Genomic DNA, 22144 nt, shown 5'->3' with positions numbered 1-22144 from the left:
AATTTTTTTAAGTTAAACGGTTTTATTGAAAACAATACTTACATTAAGTAATAATAATACTAAAAGCTAGAAAATAGTTAGGCAAGGTAGGTCCTAGGTACTAGTCATCACACTCCTCATCAATCTAGGGCGTTGGTCAGACAATTAAATAAAAGCGTTGGACGCGTCAAATTTCTATTGATAGTCATATATAAGACCAACTGAACTTTAATCAGGTTATGCTACGCCTCACATTTTTAGAAATTTCTCGCGCCCTAGTACCTAGGACCGACCTAATAATTTTCTAGCTTTTAGTTTTATTATTAATTAATGTAAGTATTGTTGTCAATCAAACCGTTTAACTTAAAATTTTTTTTTAATTATTTTATTTTAAAGTTTTTAGTCTTAATTTAATTGCCTATTATTTCTCATTCTATTTAGTTCATTTAGTGACTCATTATTACAAGGACTCTTTCCTGGTAATTTGTTACAATCTAAGTCCTCAATACATAATCCTTCCAAAGACTTTGCTAGACTCGGCGCCACGTATGCTTGTCCCTCCTCGAACTCCAAAGTATTTTGATGTCATTTCTACCGGGCTGTATGTAATATTTGCTCGGACAAAAAATACGATTTTTTGAAATGTTTCGATCCATACGCCACCTATCGGTGTTTCTTTTATCTCGTTATTGCATTGTCATCTGGTTCTGAACTATATTCCAAGTTTCAAACTTGTAGCTTATCGGGAAGTTACTTACATTTTAATTACAAAATTCGTTCACAACGGCCGCCCGGCCTGTCAAGTCAAGCTAAATAAAACCGTTTAATTACTTCAGGATGAGGCATTATCCAGACAACATAGTTATTTAAAAGCATGTGACACCAGAAGGCAGTGCCCGGTCAGATTATTTCTCATGGGCTTACAGTCTTTTCTTTTTATATTGTAACGATTTTCCGTCATCCCTTGTCAAATTTGGTTTCGAGACAAACCGGTTTCGGCATTGTGTCATCATCAGTGTAGATTTTCGTTCGGAGAACGATGGCACAACGTCGAAACCGGTTTTTCTCGAAACCAAATTTTACAAGGGATGACGGAAAATCGTTGTTCCAATATAAATCATTTATCCACCCTGTCGGAAAATCAACAATACAAAATAAGTATTTTCTTTTTAGTAATTTTTGTTTGTCTAAGGTTGTAAGACCTGAACATGATCTTCGACACTTTGCAGTCCCGCTCTTGTTTCCACGCGTTTCCTGCTTTGACGATTATGTCAACTATCGCCTTCTTTTAATCTCTTTTAGTCCGATGGGGACGTCTACTGTACAGTATTCAAGGCATCCACCCTATTTACATAGTTAGCTCATCCGCTTTTTCATTTTATTAAGGAAAATTGCCTGCCATCTTGTGTAGCGTTTATTGGTCGTTGCAATTGCACTATCCTGTAGCAATCGACCTTCTCCTTCTATATCAGAAACGATATAGAATAGAGACATTGCATAGACGAAAAATCGTGTGAGGCAAGCTTCACAAAATTCTAGTAGGTCACATTCACCACTTACCACAGCAGAATTTGTTAAACTACCACTGTCTGTATTTGTTATTTAATAATTATTTGTACACTTTTTATTCAGCTAATGTGTTCAGAATTTTAACTTTATAGTTAAAGTATTTTCAAATGTTTGTCCGATTTGTCCAATCAGTGTATTTCTATGCTTAAATTATGTTAAAAAATGTGTTAAAGTTTTTGGTGTGGTGAAAGTGACCTACTAGAATTTTGTTACGCTCCGCTGCTTTCCACCGAAGTTCGCGCATGCAATATCTTTATATTCAAAAATTTTTGTCTATATCATAGTATAAATTGCTTTGAAAGGTTTGTCTGTATTGCCGCAGCCACCAAGCCCAAGCTAAGGAAATTGAACTTGTACTTATTTAGGCTCAGTTTATATAATTGAAACTCTGACTGTCGGTGTAAAAAAGGGTGAATTTTATCTCTGATAACTTTTTGTAAACGGCAAAATCTATGTATTTGAGAGCAACGTTTTTGAACTTAATTTTAGCGTATTTATATCTGACACTCACTATCTACATGTTTATTTCTATTTCCACATAATGGAATTCTAAAAATCAATAGTTTTGTCTTGTCAATATTGATAGCAAGTAAAAGTAGCAATACAGAGGTGGCTTCACCTAGAAAAATATCACGTAAACGCCGACTTCGGTGGTCTAAAATTATGTCAGGATAAACTTGGTATCATAGATAGGTAAAAAGAGTGAATAAAGGGGAAATGGAGAAATAAAATAATAGAAACAAAGAGGCAGTATGGAAGCACAAATGACAGATTTCAGTTTTCTCACAGCATTATCAGACAAAATTATAGCCAATGTGTATCACGCGTTATCAGTATTTTCAAATGTCGTTCCACTAAAGCTTTTCATATAACTATATACGACTAATAGTTAGATAAGGACATGTGTATTTCTAATCTCAATACATCAAACAATAAAAACTGAAATTTATTGGATATACCACAATTAAAAACATTAACATTATCGGGAAAATCGCACTCTCAGTTTTCTATACTTTTGTTAATTTTTTTCTTTCAGGAGCGATTATGTCATAATTTGTGAAAAGGTTATTGAAGTCGCGTTTATTATTAAAAATTTGAAGGGGTGTCACATATCTTTTTTTAATCCCTTAATCTTCATTGTGGTAAGAACACAGTAAAAAAATGTTAAGAAATTCATTCAATTAAATCGAAATATAGAGGGTCGGCATTCTGTTGAAGGTAAAATAAAAAATGTATTTTTCGCAATTTGTTTTTTAATGTTAAAATGACAAAGAAAATATATGATTTTCACAGAAAAACTTTGCAGCTGCAAATTTTTCATAATTTTATGAAAATTGTGCTGGGTCTGACGAGCAATATTGACGCTCTTTTAGTTTTTCATCATAACTGCGGCTCGAAATCATAGACCGCGTTAAAGGAAGATAAAAAATAGTACCGAAATTATCTCGAAATTAGTCCCGAAATAGTCTGTAAATGGTGCTGAAGTGATCCTCGAAAGAGTTCTGAAATGGTTCTGAAATAGTCCCGAAATGATTTCGAGACTAACTTTGAAATGATCCTATAAAGTATTCATAAGATGCGCAAAAAGTCCTGAAAACAATCTCGAAGTGGTTGTGCTATGGTCACAAAATAGTTCCAAAAATAATTTCGAAATAGTTCTGGCATGATTTCGAAACTATCCTGAAAGCAATCATGAAACGGTTCTAGAATGAACCCGAAATATTTGCGAAAACAATAGATAACAATACGGTCTTGAAGAGTTCCCGAAACTCTTTTGAAATGATCCTTCAACAGTCACAAATAAATTCTTAAAAAGGCCTGAGTCGAACCCATATTAGTTTTGAAATAATTCAAAAATAGTCTAGAAATGATGCTAACATGATAGTGAAGTAGGAGCGAATAGATCTATAAAACAATATCGTAAAGGCTCCATATTGATACGAAATAATCTGGAAATGGTCATGAAATTACTCCAGTGCGACACCAAAAACCACCAGAAAATTAAAAAAAATCTCTGGACTGATCACGAATTACTGCCGAAGGGATTTTGAAATAATGCCGAGATTACTCCATGCGAACATGTGTCGTGTGTGCTAAAGTTCCCAATATTTCGTTTCCTAGTTATGTCTAATTAAAAAATGTCAGAAACCAGTTTTGAATTTTAATTTTGAATTTCATTTTATATCGAAAGTTCAGTTTTAGCTTATATTTTTGACCTTAATAAAAAAATTCAATTGCTAACATTTGCTTATCTAATATATAAAATTCTTGTGTCACGGTGTTAGAGGCTTAAGTCCTCCGAAACGGCTGAATCGATTCTCATGAAATTTTGTGAGCATATTGGGTAGGTCTGAGAATCGGCCAACGTCTACCTTTTTTTTCGCTACGTGCCTAGGGTCTTGAGATCAAAACAATATGGATATCAAATGAAAGCTGTTGATGAGTGCTATAGTACAGGATAATTTTCATACAACTGGTAGGCTAGGATCTCGAGATATAGCCGTAAATGTGGACCCGGGTATCCCTAGAATGTGTTTATGCAATATGGGTATCAAATTAAAAGTGTTGATGAGTGCTATAGTACAGGATAATTTTCATACAACTGGTAGGCTAGGGTCTCGAGATATAGCCGTAAACGTGGACCCGGGTATCCCTAGAATGTGTTTATGCAATATGGGTATCAAATTAAAAGTGTTGATGAGTGGCTATAGTACAGGATAATTTTCATACCCCTGAGTGACTAGGGTCTCGAGATATAGGCCAAAACGTGGACCCGGGTACCCCTAGAATGTGTTTATACAATACCGATAACAAATGAAAGCTGTTGATGAGTGATTTAGTAGAGGATAATTTCATACCCCTGGGTGACTAAGGTCTGGAGATATAGACCAAACGTAGGTCCGTGAACGCCTAGACAATGTTTTTACATTGTGGGTATCAAATTGAAGCTGTTGATGAGTACTTTAGTACATGGTAGTTTTCATACCTATTGGTGACTAGGGTCTCGAGATATAGGCCAAAACGTGGATCAGGGTAACGCTAGGATGTGTTTTTACATTATGGGTATCAAATTGAAGCTGTTGATGTATGCTTTAGTACGGAGTAAGTTTTGCACCGCTGGGTGACTACGGTCTCGAGATATAGGCCAAAACTTGGACCCGGATACACCCAGAATGTGTTTTTATATTATGGGTATCAAATTGAAGCTGTTGATGTGTGCTATAATACAGAGTAAGTTTTACACCGCTGAGTGACTAGGGTCTCGAGATATAGGCCAAAACATGGACCCGGATACCCCTAGAATGTGTGTGTATTATGGATATCAAATGAAAGCTGTTGCTGAGAGCTCTAAAGTTCAAACTGATAAATATGCATGCGAAGCCGAAATAAAGACAAAAATTAATAATACCCGCATACCTATTTACATACGTCCTATTCGATTTGCCTGAAATTTCGCATATAAATTTGCCTATATTAGTATTTACGATGCTTTTTTCCGGGAAGTATACCAGAGAAGGACTGGGACTGGGATTAGGACTAGGACTGGGACTGAGACTGAGACTCGGAGTGGGACTGGAACAAAATACATACCACCCTCTAGGAATGGCAATAAGAGATGAAGAAGAATGAGAAAAAATTGATAGAAGAGAAAAGAGAGAAGGAGATGAAAAAGAGATAGAATGAGACGAAGATGGAGATAGATGAAGCGAAAAAGACGGAGGGGGGAGTGAATAAAAAGATTAGGACAAAGTGTAGAGGGGTAGGGTAGAGTTAGACAGAAAAAGCTTATTAAAATATATGCAGATATACCAAGTTTAGGGCAGAATAACGTCTGCCGGGTCTGCTAGTTTTATAATAATTTTCAATTTTGAACTGGTGAACGAAACTGCACTTTTTGTCTATTTCATGGAGTTTTTCTTTTGTTTCTCACTAATTTAGGGTCGCTGATTTCAAATCTGCCCTCAAATTTTTTCTAGCAACTCGAGTTTTTGAGATACGGGTATCATATAAAACCACATATAACCATAGTAGGTGTAGTAACTACTGTAATCCATTGCGTTATTTATTATGAGTTCATCAAGTAGAATGTGTGGAACTATTACAAACAGTTTTTTTTTATTTGTAATGCGTATATGTGCAAAAAATTTCGTTTGAATCCGTCAGACTTAACGCAGCGAGCGTATGGACTTATTCGGTTCCTCGTATGAAACTAATAACAAACCTTAGACTCTAAATTTCTTATGTAAAACTTGCGTTTCAAGTACTAAACTCCTATGATAAGTCGTGAACCATCGGACCATCACAGCGCTTGTTATTTCTGTGTGGTAAATATAACAAGAATAAACCGCAGAAATTACTCTTAATGGATTTATCCCAACCTACTGACTTCACCCGTATAATATCACCTACTCTGCACATATAATTCAGTCTTATGCAACAATACGTAAATGCCGTAGACAAACGTGGTGAATGTTTCAAATAATTTCCAAAAGCTGGGATTTCAAACAGCAAGCTAATTTGTGATATTGTGATGAAAAATCAGCATGGGACGAGTTAGTTTGAGTTGTAAAAAACTTTTTAGGAACAAGAACTAAACTTTCAGCGGCTGGGTATAAACATAAGTATATATATGCAATTTCTCCATAGCCACGTTTTCCTGAAAATTTAGGCGATCTCCGTGAAGAGCAGGGCGGGCGTTTTCATCAGGACCTTCGCACTATCGAAGGGCATTGTCAAAAACACTGAGACGATATGTGAGCTGATTACTGCTGGAGCATTCTGGGCAGTCCTCCTGAATAAACTCATTGAAGAAAATTTTGCACACTGTAACTTTAGGGCCCGGGTTTTCAATACAAGTGTAAGTCATTTTTGTCAGTTAAACTACGCTTAAACTTATTCTGCAGTTTTTCAGTGTACTTTAACTGAAGTTTAAGCTGAGCTTGAGCGGCAGATCTGGCAGGGTTAAACTCTAGTTAACCTATCAGTTATTTGCGTTCGTTCGAAATGGCGTCGAATATACACAACAAGCATTTGGCCTTGAGTAATATTAGAGCTCATGTTGACAACTAGACATACTTCTAAAATCTCAAGAGTTGTTTCGAAACAGTGGCTCAACTCGAGAATCATAGCGTACTCAGCAAAAGAGGGAATTTTTTATAAAGTAAAAAATGCTATTACTTATGTTGAAAAAATTGAATTCCCAACTTGTGGTACTCTAACTGGACTCAAATGTAAGATTCCATACTATAGTATTTTCACGAAAATAAAATAAAATAGGTATAATTTATTTTTGGTTAATTACGCTTCATTACTGCTATCAACCAGGTGCTTATTTCTTACAATAAACAGCTGTTGGTTTTGGTGGTACCACCTTGGAGATTTTTTTTAACTCCACCTCAACTCGATACCCAATGTAGGATATCAACTGGAGAACTGTGTTGGATATTTATTTGAGAACTGTACATTTCTCAAAACCTCTTGAAAGTTGGATCATAATTGGAAAATATTAATGACGTTGGAGATCATTATTTTTTGGAGATCAAATTTTACAAAATTTCTCAAAGGTTGGTAGTGATTGGAGAATGAAGTTGGATATCAGCTCGAGAATTATCTGGTTTAAAAATAATTAAATAATGATGTTGGATATCACCTCCGGAACTAGGTATATGGGAAAATCCGCCAAACTTCGGTTTTTTGGAGAAAAACAATTTTTTTTTAAACATGGTATCACGCAAAAATATTTTTGTTAGGAACATTGAGGAGTAAATTGCAGCTATAGTGCATCGCCGTTACTCGTTTTACATAATGCCTCAAAAACATATAGTTAAAAGATCGAGCAAAATATATATAAATTGAGGTCGCAATGTTAAATATACATTTATTTCAACACTTCTGTGCCGATTATATCGAAATTTTAACAAAATATGGAGATGTATGCAGCTGTTAGCTATGTAAAATTTGTTTGATACACGAGACCCGGTTTTGTAGATATCGGTTAAAATATAAAACCGAAAAAACGCCAAATATTTTTTACTGCAAAGTTTGCAACACATTTATTTTAACAACTTTCTACCGATTCTTTTGAAACTTTAAAAACATATAGATATGTGAACGAAGTATGTTTAAGTAAAAAAGTTTTAATACCCGAGATTCGGATTTGGAGATATTGATGAAAATATAAACCCGGAAAACCTTAATTTTTTTTACTTATTTAAACACTTCTTAACTGATTGTGTTGAAATTTTATCAGGATGTACATATCTATGTTGGGTATATTTAGGTAAAATTTTGTTGATACCCGAAACTCGGTTTTAGAGATATCGGCAAAAATTTGAAACCGGGTAACCGCAAATATTTCATACCCCTTTGTTAATTTTTTCTCTACACCACAGTAGTATACCATCAATTGCCTCATCTTCGAATATTCGCTCAAGGAAAGTTATTGATAATATACGAAATTTTCGCCAAAAATTGGCAATCGTCAAAAAGTGTAGAAAAAAATTTTATTTTGTTTTTAATTTTTGTACCAAATTTGTGTTTACTTTTATTTACTTTTAAATAAAAACTGATTTAAAAAAATATAAAAAACAATTTTCTGCACTTTTTGACGATTGCCAATTTTTGTCGGAAATTTCGTATATTTGCCCGATGTACAAACATCAATAATTTTTCTTGCGTGAATATTCCAAGATGAGGCAATGAATGGTATACTACTGTGATGTAAGGAAAAAAATTAACAAGCAGGTAGGAAGTGATAAAAGTAAAATTGTAGCTGTGCCCACGAAAAAACATGCTCCTGAAAAAAATTTACGCAACCAAGTGCTTCCACTTTTCTGCCCCTACCTTCAAAACTGAAAGGGGCACATCGAATTTGAAGCCCCACGTATTTTTAGTCCCTGATAGGCTATTATCGTGCATAATCCAAATTTCAAACTCAGTTGCCTCAAAAAGCTATAAGCAAAAAACTGTCAATATTGAAAATGACAAAAAAAAAGTTTCGCCCTTTGATTGATGATAGTTTTGAGTATTGAAGGGGCACATTAATTTTGCTCATACTTTTAGAATCTCCGTCTCAAAAACAACATTCAGTTTGAATTCCATAGCGTTTCAGCGATGCCTCAAAATTTTATCGAAAAAATTAAAAAAAAAAAATCAAGGGTATCGCTTGAAAAAGGGTAAAAATCGACGTTTTTTACGTTTCGAAGTTCTGCAAAAACTTACTATCAACTTTCTTGACTTTTAAAATCATCAAATCGGATATTCAAAGGTCAAACTTAATTCCCTTGTACTTTTTTCTGGCCTTAAGTTTTTTACCCGTGTGTAAAACCCGAGTATCCAAAAAAGTAAAAGTTTTTGGTATTTGCCCATATATTTCGCGGGTGAAATATTCTTTCCATGTTTGTTGGGTAAACAAAATCCAGCTGTTGCCGTTTCTACAAATTATCTAGATAATAAGGAACCAATGTTGCCAAAAAAGCCAACCTAAAAAGCCTGCCCTAAAGGCGGCCTTAACTGAGTTTTAGGTTTAAAGTTTAAGCAAACTTAGTTTAATCTTAGCTTAACCCACTACTGAAAAACCGGGCCTAAGTGAGCTTGATGTAGCCAACATGCTAGACAAAATACAATTAATACTTTGAATAACAAAGAAACTTTCGATACTGAACAAACTTGATTATTCTACGGGTATGGGTTCGTTTCACATGTTTTGTTCGTTTGACGAATGAATAACATAAATAATATAAAAAAATATATATACAATATTAAATTTAAAACAATACTAACCCTCAATTAATTCCGACTTTAACGAAATTGTTGATATCAATACCATCAGTACAATTTTATAATCTTTTTCTTTTGCCATTTTTCGTATTTTAAATTATGAAACAACAATTTGCCGTTTATGTTTATGTAAAAAATTCGTGTTCGAAAAATTAGTGATTTTACTTTAGTCCTTGACTGTGGATGTTTATATGTATGCGAAAAAGCTAAACATAAATGTATTTAATTCTAAATATTCGATGGTAATATTGAACGAACTGAACTTTTGTAAATTTCTGACAAGACTAAATGAAAATATTTGAATATTTGGTTTGCAAAACATTTTGGTTGTGTATATCATTCAAAATATTGTGAATGTGTGAATGTGTGTTCGTACCTGAAAAGTGATATTTTAATCTCGGAAATGATACCACCAAAAAAAATTCCAATAATTTTCATTTATGTTCATACATACATACTTCAGTACGATTTTTTAATTTATTTTTATCACCCAATACCTTTTGTTGTTGTTCCTGTTCTCCGTACGTTGATGAAATATTGATAAAATCTTTGTTGTATTACATTTGGCATTGAGATGACTATAGATTGTTGTTGTCAGTGAGAAAAGTTACAAAAATGTCATTATTAGCCTCCTGCTGAAAGCATGTGTTGTGTGTGTACACTAGAGATATACGCCGCCGATAAACGCCACCGCCGCCACCGATAGTCGTCGTTTTCTGCACGCCGCCGCCGAATGTTGCGAAATGTAACTCTTTCTACCCGTTCAAAAGTAATTAAAAATAAAATAATAAAAAAAAAAAATTTTAAGTTAAACGGTTTTATTGAAAACAATACTTACATGAAATAATAATAATACGAAAAGCTAGAAAATAATTAGGTAGGTCCTAGGTACTAGTCATCACACTCCTTATCAATCTAGGGTGTTGATCAGACAATTAAATAAAAGCGTTGGGCGCGTGAAATTTCTAAAAATGTGAGGCGTAGCATAACCTGATTAAGGTTCAGTTGGTTTTACTTATAACTATCAATAGAAATATGACGCGTCCAACGCTTTTATTTAATTGTCTGATCAACGCCCTAGATTGATAAGGAGTGTGATGACTAGTACCTAGGACCTACCTAATTATTTTCTAGCTTTTCGTATTATTATTATTTCATGTAAGTATTGTTTTCAATAAAACCGTTTAACTTAAAATTTTTTTTAAATTATTTTATTTTCAAGTTTTTAGTCTTTATTTAATTGCCTGTTATTTCTCATTCTATTTAGTTCATTTAGTGACTCATTATTACAAGGACTCTTTCCTGACATTTTGTTACAACCTAAGTCCTCAATACATAATCCTTCCAAAGACTTGCTTGTCCCTCCTCCAACTCCAAAATATTTTGATGTCACTTCTACTGGACTGTATGCAATATTTGTTCCAAATATGAGCCAAATCGGGCATCATAGGTCGCTTTCTATTCATGTATGTATTATGTGTTCCAAATATGGACCAAATCAAATCGGACCACAAATACGATTTTTGTGAATATCTCGATCCATGTGCCAACTAGCGGCGATTTTTTTTCACAGGTCGATTTCTATTCTTGCATGTATTATGTGTTCCAAATAAAAGCCAAATCGGACCACAAATGCGAATTTTGCGAATATTTCGATCCATGCGCCACCTAGCGGCGATTTTTTTTCTTATTATTGCATTGTCATCGGGTTCTGAACTATATTCCAAGTTTCAAGCTTGTAGCTTATCGGGAAGTTACTTAAATTTCAATTACAAGATTCGTTCACAACGGCCGGCCTGTCAACTCAAGCTAAATAAAACCGTTTAATTAATAAAAACAGGCGCTTTCAATGCCAGCTTAACACGTATTTTGCATCACCCAATGCACCAAGTTATTAAAACAAAACACTAAAAGACAAATTATATAAAAAATTTAAATGCTCACTTTGCATAATTAAAAAAAAAAAATTAACAAGGAGCAATGAATTCAAATAAAATGACTCAAGTCGAACATGTTTCCAAATTGTCCTTAAGTCGTTAAAAAAGCAAGTTACCTGAAAAAAATGACGATTTGTTCAAAAATTCTATATTCCGATTGGCGTAAATAATAAGCGAAATCAGTTATGCAAAATCCTTTAGTAGGTCCCATGGGTTTAAACTCTCCTTTGAAATGATTCTCACCTCGTACTTAAGTTGTAGATAGATGGGTTTGAAAAATCACTTGGCATTATATTCAAACATCTGTTGTTTATTTGCGAAACTTTAAAATAGCGTCTGATGTGTTAATTTTGATTTTCACACTTCATCATTCAACACCGAAGTCTCCCGTTTTGACATTTCCTAAAATTGGCGGCCCTAGTCCCTTGGAGTGAATCACAGCCTATGACCCAGGTTTAAATATTACCTACACGTTTCGGCTCCTGTCACATATGTGAATACGTAGGCACATATATTTACCAGGTGAGGCTTTGTCATTTGTGTCGTGAAGCAAAAGTTTTCTCCAAATAGTCGAACAAATGACCCGGTGTGCTGTTACTCTAACGTAGAGGACAGTCGAACTAGTTTGGAAACTGAAGCTACGCCGTTATTCATAATGAATTCTTATATCAAAAGGCCGGAAAACAACAGTTTGGACTGAGCGTATAACCTTAACATCTTTAAACTTAAAATCGGTCGACTTTCATTATAAAATATCGTTTTGGTTTAGCGAAGACTATTGAAATCAATGTTTCGAACACAAACGTCTGCAAATTTTGGTCTACATTTAAAAAAAGGACCCTGGATACGTCCTTGTAAAATTTAAATTATGTAGGATTATACTATTTTCACCCATGAGTTTCGCAATAATATCCACTTGGTAGTGCTCGGCAGTATAGCACGACAAAAAAAAAATCCGTTAGAAAGTCTTCGGAGCTATACATAGAGCTTCTAGTGACGTCCCCGATGGTATGAGTTCGAAGTCGCAGTCCTATAACTTCTGTATTGGAATGTTGTATGAGGGCCAGGAGGCGTGGTAGAGACGTGGTAGATAAATTTTTTGAACGATCCGCGAGACTTTGAAACCCCGGATCATTCCGAAATCGCCAAAGCGTTTATTCCCTTAAATACATACAAACAAAACCTTTCCTAAATATTTTTTTTTTTAAATAGATAAAAGCTTTTTAAAGCAAGAACACCGGCGTACACCGGCGCGCCGCACACGCCGCCGCCGCCGATACAGTGATCGGCGCAAACCTCTAGCGTACACTATTGATGGTAGGGACCATAACGGTTATGAATTTTGCAAAATTTTGATAAAGTCACAAACCTTCTCAAAAACACCAATGCGTGCATTACATGTTTTCGAAAGTCACCTGATCCCTCACCAAACCATTTTCGGTACAGTACTTTTCTCCGTTAGAGAAATAATTGATTGAAACCAACATGGTGTCGTCCGTGGTCAGCTCTACAGTTACCAACCTTACAATATTCTCTGAGTACTCTATATCATCTTTTAAGAGTGAATGTCAAGTGGACACAATTTACACAATTCAGTTTTTCTTGTATGGTTGAACTCATATCCCACTATCGTTTGTAGGAATAGGAATTACTAAAGCTTACTCCTTTGTCGTCTCTTCCGGAGTCCATCATGGCAGCACTCTTGGCCCTAACTTATTTCTTGTGTTTGTCAACGATAGGACATGTTTTTCAATTCCTGCTCTATGCCGATGACTTGAAATAGTTTAGCAGAGTAAAATACTTGTGTGACTTTTGTCGGATACAAACTGACCTCGCCAATCTCTCTGAGTGGAGTATCAGAAAGAAAGAAATTGTCACTCAATATGTATAAAAGTTTTCATATAACCCTGTCGAAAACTCAAAATCGAATTAGCTCAAGTAACAATAAGATTTTCGATAAAAATACGCCAAGATTTACCGGAAAATAGTGGGTCTTACGGTAAATTAATACAATTCGAAGCACTTACTGTGATCCAAGAGAAATAGCATTAAGAGCGTAAGCAATGTCAGCATAGAAATCAAACGGATAACAGCTCTTGCCAACAACTGCCACTTAGGAGTGCGTGGGCGATTGTAAAGAAAAGGCCTCTCTCGACGAAACAAAATCACGCTCTACAAGTCGTCCAGTAATCATGGACAGTATCAAGAGAAAATGATATGGTTCTTGCTGTTTTCAGAAAAAAAGTTCGTTGTAAGATGTATGGTCCTGTGCGCGATGCAAACGGCGAGTATCGAATAAGGTATTATGACGAGCTTTATGAGCTTTAAAACCCATAGGCTTCGCTGGCTAGATCATGTTATGCAAATGGACGAAGAAGTTCCGGCAAAGAAAATATTTTTATCGACATCCGTCGATGCACATGAAGAGGGAGATTTCCATTGAATTGGGGGAGGCAGATGGAAGTGGACTTGATGATGGGTTTTGGTGCTCCCAATTGGCGTCAGTAACCGCGAAACATGGAAGAGCGTTTCATGTTAGGGGGATTCGCTTTACCTTGTGAGGTACACGAATTGCACGTATTGTTTATTTCTTAGGGTAAAATATGAAAGGCTAAGGGAGCACCCCATTGCGGAATTATAGCACGAATCTGTAACAATCGTTAATATACAAAGTACGACGAAAAATTATGAAAACCATTTGCTTTTACTTTTATGAGCGAAATAAGAGGATTGAGAGGAATTATTATAATTATGTTTTCCTATATTTCAGTGCACAAAAATGTACATGGGTTTGAATTTGCATATAATTTTTTTGGGGTGTATTTTGTTGTTAGGACTTTACAATCCGTGCACCGTTACGAATCCCCCTACTACATATATATGTTTCGAACACTACATATATTCCATGTTTTTGTATTTTTCTGTTCTTCATAAAATATTCATTTAGATATTTAAATCAGCACTAATTAAATAGTTATCAATATTTATTTTGTATAAGGACTAGAGATTAATAATCGCTAAAGTTGAGAAAACTTACCTAATTACTCAATTTATAAGCCTGTGTAAACTGGTCTGAGTGTATTGTGAATTTTTATTTTCACACATCCTAAGTACAAGTATAATATTCTTGCGAGTAAAACAAATTTATTTATTGAAATATGATTTATTTTATTATTTCAGTGCCTATTATGAGTGCTAATATTGATTGAAATAATTATTTTATGTTTTTATAACAACACCGCTATTTATTTCATCTCAAAATATTATTTATTTTAACAAAAGTATATTAATAAACAACAAAACAGCAGTGGAAATTTTTATTAAATTTCGTCAATAAAATTTTTTTTGTACTTTTCATATTTAAAAAAAAAAACATTCTTTAAGTTCTTTAACTGAGACTCTGCAAACTAATTTCAAAAATGTTGTCGAAAGGTTTTGATAATTCGAAAAAATTTTATGAAAATTTCGAGCTTTTTACTTTGAGATCTCTGAATTGTTTCGAGTATGCAGTTTTGTGGCCCAATCAATTTAGTCTAACGAAATACAAGTAACAGATCTCTAAAAATTCGCATAGATTTTTGACAAGTTTTCCAAATGGTGTTACAGATTTTCTTCAATATAAAAAAAAATTTTCATATTTTGTATTAAGGAAAATCTAAAACACCCCTACGAAAAACATTGCTAAAAGTCAATGCGAGTTTTGGGAGACCTATAATTTTCTTGAATTTTAGAATTTTTTCAAAAACTGTTTTGAGGTTGCTTAACATAGTGTCAGTTGCAAAACTTATAGAATTTTTTTTTCCTAAAATATCGAAAACCAAAAACGAAGTATTTAATTAACGAAATTTGCCAAAAAGGGTCACTGCTATTTTTCTGTTCACCGCTGTATGGACATTTGAACTTTTTAAATAAACCTTATGATTTGCTGATATACATACATTCACATAGTTTTAAGAGATCTCTATATGAGTGCTACTGTTAAGTATGTCTAAAATAAGCAAGTTTTAACATAAACTTTTCTTTGATTTTAAGAAATAAATGTAATGTATTTTCCAAAGGCATTTGATTATAAGGAATTACATTAGGTGGGGTGAGTTTCAGTATTAAAAAACAGTGTGGCAACATAAATTAAGAATGAAAAATGTTTTTTGGTATGTATGTAGCTATAAAGTAAGTTTACTATGACTGGATCATTATTTTGTGTTATGGTACTTTTATGCTATTCTGCATGTGCTGTTAACACTGATGGCCGTGACACAAACAACTTTTTTATATAGATGCATTCAACTCAGTTTCCGCATGAGAATAAAATCGCCACAATTACGCAAGATTTTGCGTTTGTAAATATAAACGAACTTCAGACTTAGCAATTGAAACTTATTTCGCCTGGCCCATTCACATACAAAACTTTGCGCAGCACTGTTATAAATATTCTCACTATGCAAGACTGGCGGCCATGTGGTGTGATGGTAGCGTTCTCCGCCTACCACACCGTATGCCCTCGGTTCACAATATATGGCTTCTCCAACCCAATTGCCAACCTCACATACCCGTGGCGAATCCTGTTTAATTAACAGCCGACGTTCTGGCGACCCCGAACTCCTGATGGATCTAGGGGGTGGGAGGCCGTTATGGCCTAGAAGGTTTCATGTGCTCATGCCAAATCGTTCCCGAGATGGTCGGGCTAGTATCTCTATGGTTGTTGTTACCGGAACGTACCGGAGCTGCATCCGGCAAAGTACCATCTTTATCGCTACAACAACAACAATATTAGATTTTTTAAAAATCGATTTTTTCGATGCGATTCTAAAAAAATCAATTTAATCGAGTCGCAAAAAGTATTGCTGCTTAATTGCTTACACGATTTTGACCGTTTAATAAAGCTAGCCCTATAGTTCTTCACTTGGTCTCCCATCGGAGTGGGGTTATGGGACACTAAAGTATCATAATTTGTGTGCTTTTTTCAACTATTTTTGTTGTAGTAATACAGTAGATTACCAAGGAACATTTACAATTTTTGTTTAAGATATTGCAATTTTGTGCGCATAAATTTCTTCACTACGTTCTGCCTTCCCTGCAATGTTAGCGTAGAAATAAAACGGAGAATAACTCTACAAATCTCTTATCATACCTGTTCTGATGTATGGGTCGGAATAATGGACCGTACGAGAGACAATGTGACGGTCAATTAGAGTGTACGAGAGAAAAGTCCCGCAGGCGATTTATGGTCCTCCGTGAAGCCAACCGCTAGATCATGTTTTGCAAATACATGAAGACGCTGCGGCCAGAAAGCATTCCTTGATCTCCCTTGATGGCACTTATATTGAAATATTATAAAATTAGAATTACTATTTTAATAATTTGGAACAAATTTAAAAAACGTGACATCAGGATGGACAGGACGACAGCTGTTTCCATTATACCTTGTAAATCTCCTTAAAGCCTTTTCTCCCGGGAGTTGGATTTGAACCCGCACTGCTACGATAGTTGAAGTGTTACAAACGCATTAAGCCACGTCATGCCGTAGTTGTTGTAAATTTTACCCCAGTTGCATTCCTTGCATATTTTATTCTTTGCACAGTACATACTTAATGTAATCGTGTGTTAAAATTATAATTTTTGTTGGTGGCGGTTTCAAAGAAACTGGTATTTTTGCGTTTGTTCTATATGAATATAGAACTGCAAAGAATTAGCCAATGTTGTCTATTTGTATGAATTATACAATACAATTATTACATTTTCTGCCCATTTTTTTCAATAATTTTTAAGTTTAAGTAACTGTTACTGTAAGATGACCAAAACTTCGAAGGCTAAATAAATCGAACGATACTAGCAAAAAAATCGATTCCTCACTCCTTTAAAAAATATCAATTTAATCGACTAAGAACCGAATTGAAATCAAACTCTAGAAGATTGCCAAATTTTGTGTGTCATATTTCCCTAGTGTCGCTCGATCTGCTGTTCTCCATAAAAATACGTGCAATCTACTCATCATACATAATATTGCGTTGAATGCATCTATATGAAAACGTTTTTTATGGCTCGACCATGAATTGAGAGTTTGGGGTAGTGCATTAATGCACCACTAGTGATGCCAAAACGTAGGTTTTGGGGACTTCCGCAAGCCAGCAGAACAAAATGTGGGTAGTTCGAAATGAATAATATTTAATTGCTCAGTTGAGCAGTTGTGCTATGCGAACACACCTTTATTGCTTGTAAAATCATACGAATGTTTTACTCAACTTGGCTACTCTGTTACGAACCGTTATTTGTGCTTTCAAAATACAAAGTATATTTATCTCTTTTTAACACATAGTTTTACGTCTACATATCTGTTGGTTGAATGTTATGAAAACTCTTTCAAAGATAAGCCCCCATTACTGATACTTAGCATAGACCTGACTTGACTTGGCGTAAACTTGGCAACTTAGCCACGATTATACTCCACTTGGCGCATACAACCTGGCATCATAAACAGCGTTGAAATTTATTTTTAAATAAATGTCAATTTGTATGACAAAATGTCAAAATGAAATGGAAACAAACAAATGGCATCTCAAAATGTAAACGTCACTTAGAACTTACATAGAAAATCAAAATTCAACAGACTTCTAAGTCAAGTTAAGTGTTGCTAAGTTTTGAGTAATCAGTAACATGCAATGTTCATTTAACAGAACTGTAAGTGACAGTTCTCAAGCCAAGTAAAGTCTATGCTAAGTATCAATAATGGGCCCTTTAGTCAGTTTCATGGCGGAATCGTATAAGGTGGCGGCAGCGCGACATACATATATAGAAACAAACAAACACAGTGGATTTTGCTTTTGTAATTCTCTGGTTTTATGTCAAAATCGAACTGCGTCAAACGATTTAATGTAACTCAAATGAAAAAACTAGCAATCAGCTGCACCTTTAACACCGCTTGTATTGTTAACATTAAACAGCATAGTAAAGATAAGAACTTCTTTTGTCTCAAGAAATATCAATTGTATAAATTTTGAGGTAACGAAAAAACATGTACAACTTTATAAAGCCAAATACAAAAAATGTCGGTTTATGTGAAAAAAATTGTTCTAAGTTACAAATAAATAAATATTTGCGTATGCACTAAATTTTCCATTTTTATTGCAACTATTTTTTTACATATCCATATATATTAAGGATCTTTTATCTTGGTGGGTAAAATTGAGCATTTTCTCACTCGAAGCAGGGGAAAAATGGGTAAATAAATCCAATTTCGTGGGGTTTCTTTTCTCGAATCGATGGCATCACTGTGCACCACCAGCATTCCTTCACAGTTAAGTGGTAATACAAAAAATATTAGTCACACTCAGCTATAGTGGTATTGAAGCTGATACAATTTTCACAAAAAGCTGGTATTGAGAATAACCATATCCATAACCATCTCCAATGTGATCGATTAATGGTGACGTAACCTAAAAATCGTGAAAATTTCATAAAATTGAAGAAAACGCAAAAAATTACAAAGATATTCCACAAAAAATAGGTCTCTTAGTCATAACGTATCCAAAACAATGAATAAAACCTACAAAAAGTTATTAAATTCACCAACTCAAATATTTTCAGGTTATGGATATGACGAGAAACCAAAAACCAATTGGTTGGCTATGGTAATGGTTATGGCATTAGCTTTAGGGTATGGCACCATTAATCGATTACATTGATTTCCATAAGGTAGGTTCGATCAGCTGTTTTATATGGTTATGGTTTTATGGTTATAAATCACCATTACTTGGCCCTTAATGCACAAAAATTTTTCTTCACTAATTTGAGTGGAGGAATACAAAACTTCCATTAATTTAAAATTTATTTTTTCACTCAGCTGAGTGATAGTGAAAAAATAAAGCAACTACAATAAATTTTTGCTGTCTTGGTGTAGAAAGGCAGCACTATCACGCAGCTGAAAAAAAAAAAAAAATAGTGCGCCACCAAAGTTTTCCAATATAGTGTAATGCTAATGAAAGTGTAATGCAATAAAAATTTTGTGTAACTATATTATTCTAGTCAATATTAACCAACAAATTTCCATTTCATTCCTTAATTACGCATGTCGCTATTCAAAAATTTGCAGTTCATACGTATTTCTGTTGTAAATTTTTCTTTTCTTTTTTATTTAATTTTAATTTCCTCTTTTAAAAGAGTTATGTAGGTAATTTTTATAATTATAACATTTACGTTAGCAGTTTACTTCCGCATTGGTTTGTTATACTTTCTTATATTTTGGTTGCGCTTTTGTTCTCTGCTTTATTTGCATTAAAATGCTACAGAATTAAGATAAAGTTACGACTGGGTACACACAACAACAAACACATATATATCTACATTGATGTGCATATTTGTTTTTAATTATCTTGCTACAATATTAAAATTGTTTATGTAAATTTGCGCACAAATACTTTTATGCACATTTTTATAATTGTTTTTTTGTATTGCATTTGTTGTTGTAGCGCTAAAATTCCAGTCACTTAATAAATATTAATGCGTACATGTATTTAATTGAAAACCGAAGCATTTCCGAAACCACATCAAATTTAATTTTATAATTATCTTTTTTTTTTTGATAAAATTATCGATTGAATTAATTATTCGATAATTTTATTGCGTTACATATTTTCAATACATTTATATTGCCATGCACTTCTCAGATTTCAGTTTTCATTTTCAGTTGTTGAAGTATTTAATTTTGATTTAATTTAGTTTTCATTACATCTAATTCTAATTAATTCTCCCATTATTCTAGCCAATCGTTCTGTTGTTTTAATTGCTTACCATTTTTTATTAATTTGACTTCTTTACCGCGTTCAACAATTCATTCTTTTGGTTTTTGTCGCTTGCATTGGTTTCACTTACATACAACAATAACATTACATAATTTGAAAATTTCCATATTTCTCTGCTTATTAAATACTTAAAAAACTTAAAGGCATTTGGTGAATTTTAAATCTTATAATTATAAGCAAATTTTTTGTTATAGTTTTTTTTTTTTTTTTTTTTTAATTTTTAAATATGATGTATGTTTTAGTAGCTACGCAGAATGAAAAAAAATTTGGTAAAATCAACTGAATTACAGGACATTTCAACCGATATTTCTGTAAATTTTTATCCTTTGCTGTTGAATCAACTTCGCACAAATTTTTGATTCTGAATTGAGTTTACAACAGTCAAATCAACAAAAAATCAAACAATCATCAAATGTAAGCCACAGCTCTGTGAAAAAAAAGAAATACAACATACAGTACAGTCGGAAAGTATTAGCACAAGATAAAAAACATGTTGAAATGGCCCCAGAATTATATTTTTCCAAATTGAAAATGGTCAAGCGAAAGGAAATATCCGTGGAAATACGACCCCAAGTCATTATTTAGCAAAGAACATTGAAAAACTATCGAAAAATATTCAAACCTTTGAAAATATCTCTGTGTTTAATTCATACGGCCATTAGAAGATGTCGGGAAACTGGACAAAATACTAACAGAAAACGATCTGGTTGACCAAGAAAGACAAATCAAAAAATCGAAAAAAAAAAAATATGCAATAAGTAAGGCCAATCGACGGAAATCTGCATCATAAATTCGTGCTGAAATCAATGAAGACTTGGATTCACCAATACCGCCCACGACAGTCAAAATTCGGCTTAAAGAAAAAGGTATGATTGGACGCATTGCTGTCAGAAAGCCACTTCTACGACCAGTATCTAAATAAACAGAAAATACTGAAGTTCGCTCAAGAACATATTGACTGGACGATTGATCAGTGGAAACCATTTTTATGGTCAGACGAATCTAAATTCGAACTTTTCGGTAGCCATAGGCGTCAATATCTTCGCAGAAACGTCAATGAAAGATTCAAAGCAGATTGCATTGTGCGAACTGTGAAACATGGCGGTGGCTCAGTTTTAGCTACGCTGGCGTTGGTCAACTAAAAAAAATTTAAGGGATTATGAAAAAAGAGCAGTATCACAGCATACTCCAATGCCATGCAATACTATCTGGCATTCATTTGATAGGTCGTGGATTCATTTACGAACAAGATAACGATCCGAAACATACATAAAAACATTGCATTTCTTATTTAGAACGAAAAAAAGATGGAGGTGACCTTGATACAATGGAGTGGTCACCAAAATCACCCGATTTAAATCCCATCGAGTTATTGTGGGAAGAATTGGATCGACGTGTGAGAGATCTAAAGCCAACTAGCCTTCCTGACCTCTGGGATTGTTTGAACGATACGTGGAATAATATTCCACATCGAACACTTCAAAAACTTATCGAAAGAATGCCGAAATTGTGCGCTGCAGTCATCAAAGCAAAAGGTGGCCATTTTCCAGAAAATTGCTTAAAGTAAAATACTCACTGTTATCTTATTAATTTTGATAGAACTATAAGTAAAATTCATTAAAAATGTCTTCGGATCATAGAACTACGTTGAATGTACAAAACTACTGCGAATATGTGAATAATGTTTTAATAAATGGTACGATAAACTGTCAACAACAACTTTTTTCATCCTGTTCTAATACTTTCCGACTGTGCTTAATAAACTTGTTTTTAAAGTTTTTGACGTTTCTTTTTCCAGGCCTTGAACACAGTAGTTTCGGCGTGGTAGGTGTAGCACGGCTACCATCACACCACGGTGACCGCCTAGCTCTGCTCTATTAAGCAACAACCCTAAGAATGCAAATAAAAACTGTCAAAATAACAGATTTGTGTCAACATTAGAATAACAGTGACTGTTGTTATGACAAAGATTGCAGTGGCACAATATTCATAAAAACAAAGTTGTGATCGGCGAGAGCGCAAGTTTCTCTTTGAAGTAAGCTGATATATTTGCAGAATATTCGCTGTTGAAATTACCAAAGA

At 34.0% G+C, this 22144-nt stretch overlaps 1 protein-coding gene across 1 annotated transcript in view; it reads right to left on the bottom strand.

The window, feature by feature from the left end:
* LOC137241889 (uncharacterized) overlaps nucleotides 1-22144 on the bottom strand; it is a 111878-nt gene that overhangs the window by 3661 nt on the left and 86073 nt on the right. The window lies entirely within an intron of this gene.

The sequence above is a fragment of the Eurosta solidaginis genome, chromosome 2, assembly GCF_040869045.1.
Source record: "Eurosta solidaginis isolate ZX-2024a chromosome 2, ASM4086904v1, whole genome shotgun sequence".
Classification (NCBI taxonomy): domain Eukaryota; kingdom Metazoa; phylum Arthropoda; class Insecta; order Diptera; family Tephritidae; genus Eurosta; species Eurosta solidaginis.
The sequence above is the reverse complement of the archived record's forward strand: the minus strand, read 5'-3'. Positions and strand labels throughout refer to the sequence as shown.